Here is a 16,558-nt window from a genome sequence, read left to right as displayed (position 1 = left end):
ATTTTAAGGAGATATGTTTAATTTAATTAGATAACATTACTTATAAATGCTTTAGAAAACATTTACGTATAAACAATAAAATTAAAGAGTGACCTCAAAGAACACTTACATTTGAGATTGCATGAATTCGAAGTAAATACAGCTTCTTAGTAGTCTAAAATTCAGAGACTTAAAATAATGAAAACATACCTTTTCTCTAAATAGTTTCAAATATTCTTACTATAAATTTTCATGAAGATACTTTCTTTTAAATAAGTCAATAGTGGAAAAAATGACAGTGTCTTGGTAGCTGGTAATTATGGTATAGAGTACTTTTTCTTTCTTTCTTTGTTTTTTTTTTTTTTTTTGAGATAGTGTCTCATTTTATTGCTCAGGCTAGAGTACAGTGGTATCATCAATGCACACAGCCATCACAGACTCCTGGGCTCAAGCTATACTCTTGCCTCAGCTACCCAAGTAACTGGAAGTACAGATGTGTGCCAACACATCTGGATAATTTTTCTATTTTTTGTAGGGACAGCCCGGGGGGTCTTCAGTTCCTGGACTCAAGTGATCCTCCCACCATGGCCTCCCAAAGGAATGGGATTATAGTTGTGAGCCACAGTGCTCTGTCCTGATATACTTTTATTATAGTTATTATAACCAATAATATGTATAGTTTTTTAAATTATTTAAATGTTATATTTATTTATATAATTATTATATTTAAGCATCTTGAGGTCTTCCCACAAATATTGAATACTTACTAAGTTTTAAACACTTTATCAGACATGGAAGCAACATGATAAATATAATCACTTCCCTTGACCTCATGGACTTTCAGTCTTGTAGATAGAATAGCTGTGCATTTACTTAGAATGTTATGTGTGTAAATAAAAAAATTAATGTGCAATAAGCCAGAATGTCAGGGAGTTCTAATCTATCTAGGAGTGACTATAGGGGCAAGATTTACCATAATCATGATTTATAGTCAGAGGCCTGAGAGATGAAAAGGAAAAATGTGCCAAGAGAAAAGGAAGGATCAGTTGATATTGCATGGAGACTTTAGAAGAAGAAGGGCAGAAGTAGGATCAGAGGGGAGAAGTAGGCAAGCATCATATCATGGAAGACTTAGGTGGGAAAATGAAAAGAAAAATACATAAAAACATTGGGAGAGGGCAATCACAAAAACCAGTTTTGAGCAGTATTAAATAGGATATAGTTGTCTTATAAAATAAAAGGAAGTCCTGATAAGGAGTAACCGCTTGAATAAAGATGGTAGATTAGGGGATCTTCAGAAATTAGCACATACAGAGCACAGGGAATCTGGGGAAAGATGGGGAGAAGTTCTGGAGGGAGAGGGAGGAAAGGTTGCTTGGGTAAAATGGCTTTGCATTACACCTGGAGGAATTGGAATGCAATCCTCATGGCAATAGGGGGCCACATATGATCAGATCTATTTCAGAGAGGCCACTCTTTTAATTTGGATCAGATGCTGGAAAAGAATTAGCAGGTAGTGGTAGTCACAGTCAAGAATGGAGATGATAATAGTAGAGCACAGGCAGTGGAGATAAATGGGCAAAAACCTATTTGTGGGCAATTTTAATATTTGGAGTTGTAAAACTTTGTAATGGCTTGCATTTGAAGGAATGATGAAGTTATATTAACTTTGTTTTGTTCGTCTTTCTTTTCCAGGAAATGGTGATCCTGGAAAAATAATTTTTTTTTTTTTTTTTTTTCAGTTTTTGGCTAGGGCTGGATTTGAACCCGCCACCTCTGGCATATAGGGCCGGTGCCCTAGTCCTTTGAGCCACAGGCGCCACCGAAAAATAAAATTTTTTAAAAGCCTCTCTGTACCCCTAAAGGGTCAATTTTGAGAGTAAGAAACAAATGATTATTTGCTACAACCCATATCAGCATTTGCGCATTCACAAATAGAATATTGGAGAAGCATCTGGGAACTGGGTGAAGCCAAGTTCCTGACTCTATGAATAATTGATTTGTGTTACAGACAAGTGAGCATAAAAATTGCAACACTGACCTTGGTCAAATGGAAGCAGCCCTAGTTGTTGAACCTTCTGTCATCATGAGCCTTTGTGATCACAGATAGGAAAAAAGAATTCCAGCTTATTGCCTACACATTCCTCTCCATCCAGCAAGGGGCCCTACAATCAGCCAAATATTCATATGCTAATATGTGCCATTTCCTAGCAATATTTATTGGCTTTGGAACCCAACTGAAAAGTATACCTATTTGCTGTCAGATATTCTCAAGATTTCTTATTGCCTAATACACCATTGTACTTGTTTGGTTTTTATTTTCTTCTGAGATGAAAACTACCAAATTTCCATGTTCTCTGAAAAAGCTGCCACTGCACAAATATCATGAGAAGAAACTTCACTTGCCATTTTTCTTTAACTAAAATGAGGCATTTATCTCTGAGAATGTACATACTAAGTGAATGAGACAATAGCTTGAAACCATGCAATTTGGAACAGGAGAGGAAAGACCTTCTTGTTATCAACTCATAAGACCAATTCTAAAGTTATATTCAAAATCAATAGCAGGGCTGGTGAACAGAGAAATAAAGAACAAAGAGTAAGGAAAGATTTGAAAGAAGAAGAATGCAAGAATTTTCCTTAGTAACAGCAAGGAGAACATTTGGAAAAGAAGTGTGATAAGGGGAGACATTATCTTTTATGGTTATGGTATAATAACCGTAACTTACACTCTAAGTGTGTAAGTTAGAGGGTAAGTTTTTGTGGGGAAGCTCCAGATCTCTCTCATCTTTAAATTCCATTAGTACCATTCACAATTCAATGAATAAATAAAAAAAATCAACTAACAAGTAAAGCAAATGAAACAGATCCAAAATATGAGTACTATAGAGCATTCTACTTGAAATTAAAAGTAGAACCTGGCTTACTTCTGCAGCAAATGCAAAGTTATTTTGTACTAAGCTAAGTCTACTGAGATCAGCCTTGAGCAACCCTAGAAATTCAGTCTTATAGTTTTCCATTTATATATACATAAAAAGTAATCGGCACTTTGCTATATTGTGTATCTATTGTAAGTTTGTAGTGATGATGCCATTTTGTTTCTAGAAATTTCTATGAGTAGATTTCTATTAACTCACCAGTTGAGAAATGAACACAAAATTAATGCTCAATTACCAACTCTATTCTGTTTGGTTCCTGAAGTCTAATCTAGGAATTCAGGAGCAGAGATATCTAAAGCTACGTATTTAAGTGTATATTTCAGAGCCTTCTGCTCCTTCTTACCAGCCACACCCAATTAGCTAAGAATTCGTATATTCTCATATTTATGTTACCTTATGTTTAGATTTGGAAACTTTTTGATTCATACTTTCATTAATTTTGTATATTTTATATTTATATTTCAGATGAATTTTATACATCACTGACAGTTTAACAAAGTTAACAGAGTTTCCCTCTGATTATGACATGTACTTGCTCAGCATCTGCTGACAGTTGCCACAGTGCTTCATGTAATGTAACATTCTTTTTCGCATCTGAGCCTGTTGGTCATGGAGGAATTCTTTCATATCCCCAGGTAAACTCCCCTTTGTGTTTTAACCAATGCACTGTTCATGGCTTTTCTTCATGTACTATTATTTTTTTCAATTTATTTTATTTTTAAATTTTTTATTGTGGTAAAATACACATAACTATAAAGTTAACCATTCTAACCATGTTTTGGTGTACAGTTCAGTGGGACATTAACCTTGTACAACCATCACTGCTATCTATCTTCAATGCAAATGGAAACCAAAAGTGAGCAGGAGTAGCTATATTTATATCCGATAACAGAAACATTAAGTCAAAAACAGTAAAGAGACAAAGAACATCATTATTTAACTATAAAGGGATACATTTACCAAGAGGACATAATAATTCTACACATATTTGCACCCAACATCAGAGCATTCAGACACATAAAGCAAATATTATTAAATCTGAAGGGAGAGATAGACTCCAATACTATAGTAGTTAGGGACTTCAACACTGCACTCTCAGCTTTGGGCAGATCATCTAGACAGAAGATCAATAACAAAAGTATCAAATTTAAGCTTCAGTTTAGACCAAATGTACTCAACAGACATATACAGAACATTTTATCCAATGCTACAGAATACACATTCTTCCCATCAGCACATGGAACTTTCTCTAGTATAGACCATATGCCAATCCACAAAACAAGTCTCAAAAATTTAAAAAACATTGACATTATACTATCTATTTTCTCATATCACAATAGAATAAAACTATAAATCAATAACAAGACAAATTTTGCAATCTATATAAACACATGGAAATTAAACATGTTTCTGAATGACTATTGGGTCAATGAAGAAATTAAGAAAGAAACAAAAAATATTCTTCAAATAGATGGGAATGGAAACATAACATATCAAACTTATGTAATATAGAAAAAGCAGTTCCAAGAGGGCAGTTTATAGCAATAAATGCCTACATCAAAAAAAAAAAAAAAGGCAGGAAAATTTCTCTTACATTTTGATACTTTAAGGTTTGGTTAATACAAATTCTGATTTTTTTATGCAATACAATTGACGATCCTTTTTGTAATGGCTATTTTTTGGTCCTATTACAATGTGAATATATTCCCCTGTGTTATCGCTTTATAAAAGTTATTGTTTTACTTTTCACATTTAAGTGTGTACTCTATAATCTACCAGAAATTATTTTTCTAGAGGTATGAAGCAAGAGTAAAGGTTTTTTTCTCCACATATATCTCTCTGTCCAACATTATATAGGGTGGCCATTAAAAAAATTGCACACAAACTTCATGACCACATTGTATATTAAAAATGGTGTTTGTTTTCCCATTATTTTATAGTATTGCGTTTGTCATAAATTAAATGGTTACCCGTGTTTTATCTGTTTTTGAACTCTCAATTCTGGTGAACCCTCTATTTACCCATCTTTGAATAATGCCTTACTGCTTTAATTACTGAAGCTTTACAATAGTTTTGATATTGTTGGGGAAACATAATTGAAAACAAAAGTTTTTCCCAGACAGAAAGTCATCACCACAATGGTAGTGGAGAAAGAAATTAGTTTTCTTATCAAATACAAATTTAACGAGACTGTGTTGTGAATCATAGACAGTTCTCTATGAGACAGCAAAGACAGAAAGAAATCTCATCCTTTTACATAGTCAAGTAAATACAATGCACTGTGTGCATGTTTTCTAGATAAATAATAACTAGTCCTCAAGTAGAAGTCTTAAAAGCACCATTTGTCACACATGGTTCAAATTTTACCTGGTACTTGGTGTGACCATCTTGTAAATTCATTTGCTTTATGCAAAGGAAAAATGATCTTCTTATGTTTTTATGACAGAGCTCACAGAAGTTAGGGTCCTATTTTTCCAGGTAAAAATAGGGGTACTATCTCCTTTGATGTTTGCATTTCAAAAAATGGCTTCCTATTCCTTGATAGAGACATTCCTGTTTGTAAAATTGGCAAGAGGCTTTTTAAAAAAAATAGATCTGCCATTCAATCCTGTAATTCCTCTACTGGGCACATACCCAGAAGACCAAAAATCACATCATAACAAAGATATTTGTACCAGAATGTTTATTGCAGCCCAATTCATAATTGCTAAGTCATGGAAGAAGCCCAGGTGCCCATTGATCCACAAATGGGTTAATAAATTGTGGTATATGTACACCATGGAATATTATGCAGCCTTAAAGAAAGATGGAGACTTTACCTCTTTCATGTTTACATGGATGGAGCTGGAACATATTCTTCTTAGTAAAGTATCTCAAGAATGGAAGAGAAAGTACCCAATGTACTCAGCCCTACTATGAGACTAATTTAGGGTTTTCACATGAAAGCTATAACCCAGTTACAACGTAAGAATAGGGGGAAGGGGGAAAGGGAGGGGAGGGAGGAGGGATTTGGGTAGAGGGAAGGGGATTGGTGGGATTACACCAGCGGTGCATCTTACAAGGGTATATGTGAAACTTGGTAAACGGTCTGTGAAGCTAGTGAATGATGCCCCATGATCATATCAATGTACACAGCTATGATTTAATAAAAAAAAGAAGTAGAAAAAAACAAAAGTTAAAAAAAATTGTTTACATGCATTTATAATTACAAAAGAAAATGCTTTTAAAAAAGTGAGGCAGGAAAATTTCCCTCCCTTGTTTTTTTTTTAGTTATTAGGGATTTTTTGAGGGTACAAAGAACCAGGTTACACTGATCGATTGTGTCAGATAAAGACCCTTCCATAATAGTGTTCTGGCCCTAAAAGGTGTACCACCCCCATGATCCTCTACCCCTCCCTTCTTCCCTCTTTCTGCTCTCCCTACCCCCACCACCCACCATGTGCTAAGTCATTAATTGTTCTCATATCAGAATTGAGTACATAGGATTCTTGCTTCTCCATTCTTGTGATGCTTTGCTAAAAATCATGTGTTCCACTTCCATCCAGTTAATACAAAAGATGTAAAGTTTCTGTCTTTTGTAGGAGCTTAGTATTCCATGGTATACATATACCACAGCTTGTTAATCCATTCCTGGTTTGGTGGGCATTTAGGCTGTTTCCACATTTTGGCAATTGTAAATTGAGTTGCAATAAACAGCCTAGTGCAAGTGTCTTATGGTAAAAGGATTTTTTTTTCTTTCTGAGTAGATGTCCAGTAATGGGATTGCAGGATCAAATGGGAGGTCTAGCTTGAGTGCTTTGAGGTTTCTCCATACTTCCTTCCAAAAAGGTTGTGTTAGTTTGCCATCTCACCAGTAGTGTAAAAGTGTTCCCTTCTCTCCACATCCACGCCAGCATCTGCAGTTTTGAGATTTTGTGATGTGGGCCGTTCTCACTGGAGTCAGATAATATCTCAGGGTGGTTTTGATTTGAATTTCTCCAATAATTAGGGACGATGAGCATTTTTCATATGTTTGTTAACCATTCGTCTGCCTTCTTTTGAGAAGGTTCTATTCATCTCTCTTGCCCAGTGGTATAACGAATTGTTGGCTCTTTTTAAGTTGATTAATTTGAATTCTCTGTAGATCCTAGTTATTAAGCTTTTATCTCATTCAAAATATGCAAATATCCTTTCCCATTGTGTAGGTTATCTGTTTGCTTTGGTTGTTTTCTCCTTAGCTGTACAGAAGCTTTCCAGTTTCATTAAGTCTCATTTGTTTATTTTTGTTGTTGTTGCAAATGCAATGGGAGGCTTCCTCATAAAGTCTTTCCCCAGGTTGATAGTGTCCAGTGTTTTCCCTATACAACAAATGGAAGAACATACCATGCTTATGGCTAGGAAGAATCAACATTGTCAAAATGTCTATACTTCCCAAGCAGTCTACAGATTCAATGTCATCCCTATTAAAATACCACCATCATACTTTCAAGACTTGGAAAAAATAATTCTTTGTCTTGTATGGAATCACAAAAAGCCTCATATAGCCAAGGCAATTCTTAGTAATAAAAAGAAAGCTAGGGGCATTAGCCTACCAGAGTTTAGGCTGTGCTACAACGCCATAGTGATTAAAACAGCATGGTATTGGCACAAAAAAATAGAGAGATAGACATCTGGAGTCGAATAGAAAATACGGATATAAAGCTAACATCTTACAGCCACCTAATCTTTAATAAACCAATCAAGGACATACACTGGGGGAAAGAATCCCTATTTAATAAATGGTGCTCAGAGAACTGGATATCCACCCATGAAAGACTGAAATGGGATCCACACCTTTCTCCACTCACAAAAATTGATTCAAGATGGATGAAAGACCTAAATCTAAAGCATGAAATGATAAAAATCCTTCCCTTATTTTTAACAAGGAGAATTAAACTTCTTATGTTTAATTTGTATTTGCATTTACAATATCCAGCAGAGTGAAAATATTTTTAAGTCTATTTTTTATCTTTTAAAAGAACATTTTTTTTATTATTATTTGCAATTACCCATAAAATTTAGGATCACTTTATCAGTTTTCAAAATGTGGGCTGAGATTATGAGTTGGAATTTAATTGAAAAAATATATTGAATGCGCAGCTTTCCAATATAGACTTATTTTAACAGCACCTTTTTATCTCCCTCCAATTATTTGTCTTCTTTAACAGCTCTCAGTAATTTGTATGCATCTCTGTGCTGCTTAATTATAAGTCTTTTTGTTAGATTTATGCCTACATATATATGTTTTTCTCATTTAAATAGCCCTTTTGGATGTTATTTTTAATTATTTATTACTGGTTTGTAGAAGAACAATTATTTTTATTTCATTTAACTCACGTTAACAATTCTATTAAAGCACTAGATTTCCTAGTGCATGTAATAATGATAGCACAAATGAATAAGGATCAATTTATCTGTTTGCTTTGGTTGTTTTCTCCTTAACTCCTTTCTGACCCTTGCACATGCACATTTTCTTTATCTTATTTTATTTATCAGCTAAGACCTCTAGATATTATAAAATGTGATCTCTTTCTTAATTTCTGTGAAACTTACAAATGTCTTAGAATCTGCCACTACAATTGTGGAAATGTCAATATTTTCCCTTTAAATTTTATAAATACTTTCCTTTACAAAATGTGAGAATTTACAAATTTAGATTTGCTATATCTTCCCAGTGAATTGAAATTCTGTTTTATCAAATATGATGTTTGATCTATAAATAGGCATCTAGTAAGATACCAAGTGTACTACCAATTCCAGTTTACCACAAGAGGGTCTGCTCATCCCTTACCTTGTTTCTCTGTAGGGCCCTTTCTTAAAGACCTTCAAGAATAGATTTTCTTTTTTTTCAATTTTAGATTAATATAAGGGTACAAATTATTAGGTTATGTTATTTGTATTTGTTAGGTAAAATCCAAGTTGTAGTTGAGCTCTTCACTTAAGAACACTGTATACCCCTATATTATATCCATTAGGTGACAGGCTTACCAAACCCTCTTTTTTGTCCTTTCTGACCCCTTCTTCCTCCCTGCAACTTGAATTTAATTATTCTTTTTCTCTTACATGGGCATGTAGATTACTGGTTTCATAAGCCATAAAGAAAGACCAAGACTTTACTTTTGTATCTACCTGGATGGATTTGAAGAAGAACAGAATTTTCTACTTGAGTGTTTGTTTCTGTTGGTTTCTTGGTATTTGTTTTTTCCTTTTCTCTTTTTTCTTCTCTTTTAAATTTTTCTTTCTTATTCTTCTCAAACATTGTCTCGTGTATCGTTTTTTTCTCACATGTCAAAGAATCTCAAGTGTTTAGGTAAGACTCTTTCTGCTAGAGCTCCTGCTTGAGTATTCTAATTGGGTGGGTGCTGCATGGAACAGGAATGTAATTTCAATTGGCAGGCTCAGTTTTAAAGTGAGAAGACATACAGCTAAATATCATAATGTAAATCCACTCAATGCAAAGTGAGGTTCCCCCCACCCAGAGGCACTGACATCCCTAGCTTTCTATAGTGAATTTTACCATTTTTATTCAGTTTCATTCTAGAACTTTACATTTCCCCCCCCCCCAGATACTCACTGTTCTATGGTAGTAGTAGGGAACACCAAGGTTGCTAACACAGTGTACTCTGTAAAATTTTTGCAGTGTTCTCTGCAAATATTATCTGTGTCGCAGCCGTGTTGTACCTGCCACCTTTAAGTTCTGAGCTCCTCTACAACAGATATATTCTCATCTTTTCTGGTGGCTCCTCCTATGCACTGCAGGCCATCTTACTCAGTCTATCATATGTATCAACTCTACAACTGTTTTTAATCTTAAAAAAGTTTATCCCTTCAAGAGCTTTCCCTGCACTTTCTTCAAGTATTTTTATAGTTTCATGTCTTAAGTTTAAATCTTTTATCCAGTGAGAGTCTACCTTAGTTAATGGTGAAAGGTGTGGGTCCAGTTTCAATCTTCTACAGGTTGCCAGCCAGTTCACCCAGCACCATTTGTTAAATAGAGAATCTTTTCCCCACTGAATGTTTTTAATTGTCTTGTCGAAGATCAAATAACGGTAAGTAGCTGGATTCATCTCTTGGTTCTCTATTCTGTTCCAGACATCTACTTCTCTGCTTTTGTGCCAGTACCATGCTGTTTTGATCACTATTGATTTATAGTACAGTCTCAGGTCTGGTAGCATGATTCCTCCTGCTTTGTTTTTATTGCAAAGTAATGTTTTGGCTATTCGAGGTTTTTTCTGATTCCATGTAAAATAAAGTATTATTTTTCCAAGATTTTTAAAATATGATAATGGAGCTTTAATAGGAATTACATTAAAATTATATATTGCTTTGGGTAGTATGGACAATTTAACAATGTTGATTCTTCCCAGCCATGAGCATGGTATGTTTTTCCATCTGTTAACATCTTCAGCTATTTCTTTTCTTTAAGTTTCATAGTTCTCTTTGTAGAGATCTTTCACATCCTTTGTTAGGTATACTCCCAAATATTTCATCTTCTTTGGCACTACTGTGAAAGGAATAGAGTCCTTGACTGTTTTTTCAGCTTGGTTATTGTTGGTATATACAAAGGCTACAGAAAACTCTTGAAGGAATTGGCCTGGGTGAATATTTTATGAGGAGGACTTCCCAGGCCATTGAAGCAGTATCAAAAATACACTACTGGGATCAAACTAAAAAGCTTCTGCACAGCCAAGAACATAGTAAGTAAAGCAAGCAGACAGCCCTCAGAATGGGCTCCGATAAAGGTCCAATAACCAGAATCCACAGAGAACTCAAACATATTAGCAAGAAAAGAACATGTGACCTCATCTCAGGGTGGGCAAGGGACTTGAAGAGAAACTTCTCTAAAGAAGACAGACGCACGATCTACAAACACATGAAAAAAAGCTCATCATCCTTAATCATCAGAGAAATGCAAATCAGAACTACTTTGAGATACCACCTCACCCCAGTAAGAGTAGCCCACATAACAAAATCCCCAAACCAGAGATGTTGGCGTGGATGTGGAGAAAAGGGCACACTTCTACACTGCTGGTAGGAATGCACACTAATACGTTCCTTCTGGAAGGATGTTTGGAGAATACTTAGAGACCTGAAAATAGATCTGCTATTCAATCCTATAATTCCTTTACTAGGTTTATATACCCAGAAGACCAAAAGTCATAATATAACAAAGACATCTGTACCAGAATGTTTATTGCAGCCCAATTCATAATTGCTAAGTCATAGAAGAAGCCCAAGTGCCCATCGACCCACGAATGGACTAGCAAATTGTGGCATATGTACACCATGGAATATTATGCAGCCTTAAAGAAAGATGGAGACTTTACCTCTTTCATATTTACATGGATGGAGCTGGAACATATTCTTCTTAGCAAAGTATCTCAGGAATGGAAGAAAAAGTATCCAATGTACTCAGCCCTACTATGAAGCTAAATTATAGCTTTCACATGAAGGCTACAACCCAACTATAGCACAAGAATATGGGGAAAGGGACAAGGAAGGGGAAGGGAGTGGGAGGTTTTGGTGAAGAGAGGGTAATAGGTGGGGCCACACCTACGGTGCATCCTAGAATAGGTAGAGGCGAAACTTACTAAAGGCAGAATACAAATGTCTACATACAGTAACTAAGAAAATGCCATGAAGGCTATGTTGAACAGTTTGATGAGAATATTTCAGATTGTATATGAAACCCACACATTGTACCCCTTGATTGCACCAATGTACACAGCTATGATTTAACAATAAAAATAAATTTTAAAAAAAGTTTATTACAATTGCTGACACATTGATAGCTTCTCCAGCATCCTCCATTCTCATAGCAATTATTAGTTTATTTTTAAATTTATTCCTGCATTTCTATTTCAGTGGAGTCTAAAATAACACAAGGGGGAGTTTGTATGCTCAATTTTCCTTCTTGAAGCTATAGCCTTTTTGGAAATTTTTCTATTATTACAATTGTAAAGTTAATACCTAATATTACTGTGTAAGGTAAGGCTCTTTGTTTCTGCACCTAACCCTTGTATTACTGGTCTTGGACTGAATGTGTACCCACCTTTCTCATGTAGGGACTACATTTCCATCTTGGCATTTTACAAAGAGAATAGCTTTTAGCATAAGTTTATGTATCAGATTCTATTTCCAGCAAAGTATATATGGTTGAACCTCCCCATAATTATTTTACACTATTGTCAAATAAATCCTTCACAGAGTTCCACAGGCAGTTGGGCCTTCAGGATCATGTTCTTGCATGTGGAAGAGAGGCCTTGAAGAGATAATCCAGCCCTATGATCTAGGACTATGTATTTCTATAGTAAATTGACAAAGGAAAAATAAATAGGCTTTGAGTAAGTTAAACCTGTGTAACAAATCTTGACTCTGCCATTCTTTGGGCAAATATACTTGAGAGGTTCTTTTTTCTGTTTCTTTAAAAAATGAGAGGATACCTGACCTGACAAAAGAAAGAATAATTTATATAAAAATCATGGTCAAAAAATGCCTTTAACATTCAAATAGTGTCATGCCTACCTTTGAGACAGGTATGACTTGGATTGAGAGACTAGTTAGGCCAGGCCCTGCTATAAATGATTTTCCATCCCTCTTTCTGCTTCCCCCCCCATGGAGGGAGGGGGGTGGGGCCTTGGTGTGTGTCACACTTTATGGGGGCAAGACATGATTGCAGGAGGAACTTTACCTAACAATTGCAATCAGTGTAACTGGCTTATTGTACCCTCAATGAATCCCCAACAATTAAAAAAAATAAATAAATAAATAAATTGTCGCGGACCGCCAGTCGATGGGCCTCAGTCCGAGGGTGCTCAGGGTGAACGACACAGGTTGGTTGAAAGGTCGACGCAGGATGAAATGACAAACTGTCACACACCACGAGTGATGATGAGAACAGTTGTACTTTACTGATTTTTAAGTCTGGTATTTATACATTTTCTTCCCAGGGTTTAAACAATGTAATCATTATTTTGCTTATGCTTGTAAATTATCTTTGTGTCTCCATATGTGGTTTATCATGCACTATATATTTTCAAGGTTTTGCTCTCTGGAGGGAGGTGGTTTTATCAGCAACACCTGGTTGCTTCCCCTTATCTAGGAATGTCAAGGTTTGTGACTTCTCTTAGTTCTGTAATTGGTCTCAGTTTCTTATGATCTCTTTTAAAAACAGCTGAACATATTCTTTTATGTATAATGTTTGACTACTTCTATATATATTCTATGTATTTTTACTCTAATTAGTAACTATATTTTGATTCATTGTTTGTTAAACATTAAACTACTCTATTGATTTGTGTTACATATGAAAATTAGTGAAGTAAGATGTTTTTCTAAGTAAAGTTTTACTAATTAGTGAAGTAAGATGTTTTTCTAAGTAAAGTTTTACTGCAGGAGGTGATAGTGTATGTCATGTTGGAACATCTTGTTTGCCGTGCCTGCATTGTCTCAAGTCACTGACATTTATGGTAGGGACGTGCTGTTGTGCAGGCTCTCTTGGAGCCACTGAGTTCAGCACAGCCATTCTTGCTGTGTTTAATTGTGGATCAGTAAGTCATTATGTTTATTCTTAGTTTCACAAAACAAGCAAGCATTCAACTGAACAAACAGGTTTCAGAGCAAAGGTTTCTTGGCTTTTATGCCGCATCTCGTGAGTCATTACGTTCAAACAAAGGCATGCTAGGCAACTTATGCGCTGCTGTCGCAAACCAGGGGTGCTGGGGGTTTCGCTCCGGGGAGCACATACCACCTACTCACGCATTTTATAATGCGGACAGCGCCACCTCACCGCTGCTTGATGCCGGGGGTGCGGCAATGAATAAATAAAATCTTTGAATTATCACTTTGACTGAAAGAAAAAAAAAAAAGACTTTCTCCAGATCCCAAATTGGGGGGATAGATTTGAGTTGTAAAAATAATAAATAAATAAATAAATGATTTTCCAGTATTTGTTTATTTAATCCCCACAAAACTATAAAAGGGACATACTAATATGATCTACATTTTGAAAAATTAAAACCATAAAAATCAAGGCACAGAAAGATTAAATCTCTTGACTACATATAGGTAGAAGGGTGGCAGAGCAGGGATTCCTACAAAAAGCCCTGCCCTCACCCTGGTCCTCTCACCCTCCATACTACATGGCCACTAGAAACACCCCACAAGAATCCTGGGAAAGGGCTGGGCTTGGCAATAGGCAAACATACAGATTGATTATCTGTTTTTTATCCCAAGTGCTTGGGACCAGAAGTTTCATATGTTGGATTTTGGGGGTGGGGAATTTTGAAATATTTCCATATACATAATGAAATATCTTGGTGATCTGACCCAAATCTAAACACAAAACTTATGTTTCATATACACCTTATACACATAGTTCGAAGGTAACTTTGTACAACATTTTAAACAATTTGTGCATGAAACAGAGTTTGTGTACATTAAACCTTCAAAAAAATCAAAGATGTCTCTCACTATCTTAGTTACTCTGTGGCCAATCTGTGGTTATTTGGCATGGCTATTATTCCTGATTATGAATTTATATGCTACTGATAAGCAATAATTTTCTTACACTTTTCATGTGTAAGAACTTAACAGAAAAAATATGACATACCATTAACACAGTGACAAAATAATGTGGTTTGGGTAGCTCAGAAGCAGAGCAACATCACCAGAACACCTGTGTTACCTGTTAAACAACAGCAAAATTAGTAAACAGTGGCAGACTTTCAGTCTCTACCTACGATGCTGTGCTTTTATTAAACAATAACTGTACACTGAATTTCATCTTTTTAGATAGGAAGAGACATCAATTACGGGATCAGAAACAATTTTTTTTATTCATGATACCATGTTGGCACTCAAAAAGTTTCATATTTTGAGGAATTCTGAATTTCAGGCTTTTTAATTAGGGTATTCGTGTGTAGTCATTGCCAAAGGCCTTAACAATGATACTCTGAACTCTGTTTTTTGTTTGTATTTTTCTTCGTAAAAGGAGACAACAGGGAGTGGACCAAATGTGTGACACATTTGGGTAGCTCTGATTAGTGCTACTCAAGGTGGGATCTGTAGACCTCATCATCAGCATCACCTGAAGTTTATTAGAAATGCAAATGTGTAGACCCTTTCCCAGCCCTTCTGAATCAGCATCTATAGAGGTAATTGCTAGACGTAGGAATTTCACAAGTTCTCTGAGTGATTCTGATGCTAATGTGCTGTGGTATTTGAGGGTTATAAAGTTTGCAGCTACTCCCACATACATTATAAGAACCTTACCTCTGACTTACAAAGTAGACATGATTTGACCCATTTTAGACTGGGAGTAAAAGAAGGCACAGAGAAGTACATAAGGTAAAAGGTGAAGTTCTAATTTATCACTACCCAAAATTCTTTTATCTCTACCTTCTGGTGGAGAATTCTCAGTCTCATGTTCAATTTCCACTTACGGTCGTAACATTTTTGTTTGTTTGTTTGTTTGTTTCTGGAAGGGAAAGAGGGTATATCAAAGAATTGAATAATAGGATGAAATAGTTGAGGGCAGAAGAAAGACAGCCCTGTATGAATATTGTTTATTTGGAACACAGTGGTTCCCTCTCTCTCAAGACTTGCTAATGTGTCATTACTGATGAGTGTTCCCTACGTTGCCCCTCACTTCTAAAGTCATTATTTTTAGAGACTGTAGAAACACGGGCTTTTGGTTAAACTAAAAAAACTGTTTTAAGATTTTACCTTTTCTGTCTTTTTCCTCCTTTGAGATGCACCGATGTGGAGGTAGTCCAGTTGAGCACCTTTGTGTTGCTAGATCGCAGATAATTTGCACAAAGACAAGCACATTTTCCACTTTGGCCCACTTTTGAAAGCTGCAAACCTCTAAGAAGAAAACATCCTCGGTAGAAAAGTGAAATAATCTCACAGCTGCATTAAGAGGAAAGGGAAGGGTTTAGGATTTTAGTGGACAGAGATGCCTTTGGGAGAGTCTGTGTGTTCCTAAAGAGAACTAGGCCAGGAGAAAGAAAGCAGAGGGCCCTGAAGCAATTATAATCAAGGGATAATCTAGGGATAATCAAGGCCTGCAGGTCTCTGGGTTTAATTATGCTTTCCCAAATCATGCTATCAGTATCAACACCTTCCAATCATAGTAATATTGAAAGTGGAATTATATTGAGGGCTTATTGCAGGCAACTGACTTTAAGCTCAGAATATGTATCGCAATCCTAAATTGTAAACTTACCTCAGGGCACACAACTGGTGAAGGCAGATCAATGTAGTGTTGAACCCTCGCACTAACATACATAACATAATCCTCGCATGTGCCCTTTTCCTCCTCTCAGTGCTGTGTTTAGACCTCAGATGGCTTTGGGCAGACTTCTTTTTTATCAACTCAGCATCATTTCTTGTTTCTCTTTCTTTTTTTTTGTAGAGACAGTCTCAATTTATCGCCCTTGGTAGAGTGTCGTGGCATCACAGCTCACAGCAACCTCCAGCTCCTGGGTTTAGGTGATTCTCTTGCCTCAGCCTCCCCAGTAGCTAGGACTACAGTGATTATTGTACATGTATATCTATGAAAGTAGATTCTGTTCAGTGGCTCTGGAGTGAGGCACAAGGAACTGCAATCTACCAAGCTC

This window comes from Nycticebus coucang, chromosome 8 (assembly GCF_027406575.1).
Source record: "Nycticebus coucang isolate mNycCou1 chromosome 8, mNycCou1.pri, whole genome shotgun sequence".
Classification (NCBI taxonomy): domain Eukaryota; kingdom Metazoa; phylum Chordata; class Mammalia; order Primates; family Lorisidae; genus Nycticebus; species Nycticebus coucang.
This window is presented reverse-complemented; position numbering follows the sequence as displayed.